The sequence below is a fragment of the Geospiza fortis genome, unplaced genomic scaffold (genome assembly GCF_000277835.1).
Source record: "Geospiza fortis unplaced genomic scaffold, GeoFor_1.0 scaffold315, whole genome shotgun sequence".
In the NCBI taxonomy this organism is placed as follows: Eukaryota; Metazoa; Chordata; class Aves; order Passeriformes; family Thraupidae; genus Geospiza; species Geospiza fortis.
The window spans coordinates 167683-168161 of NW_005054648.1; positions in this window are offsets into that span (position 1 = coordinate 167683).

The following is a 479-nucleotide window of genomic DNA, read 5'->3' on the forward strand; positions in this document are numbered from 1 at the left end:
CGCCCCCCCCCCCCCCCGGCTGCCGGTCGGGGGCCGGGTTGGGGGCAGGGGAGCGGGAAGGGGCCCTGCCAGCCCCAGGGTGGCATCCGACCCTTCACACCGGGCCGCCGAGCCCGGCCAGGAGAGCCCAACCCCTGCCGTGGGGTTCCAGGGGAGGGATCCATCCCACCCTGCATGAATCCTCATCCCTGCCCATCCCTGCAGCCTCCCGGCGCACGGCGGGGGCTGCCGGGGCTCTGATCTGTGCCGTGGGGTGGGAATTGTGCCAAATCCCTGCCCTTTTAACCCAAACCCCCCGTGGGGAGCCTCAGCAGAGCCGCGCTGCCCGGGCAGGGGTGCCAGGTTGGGCTGGGGCACAGGGTGGGTCTCACGTCCCTCCAGGGAGGGGTCTGGGCACCTGGAAGGGCAATTCTCATTTTCCATGCCCGGCTGGCCTGGCCACAGCCCCCAGCCGGTGGGGGCACAGCCCTGGTGTCCCC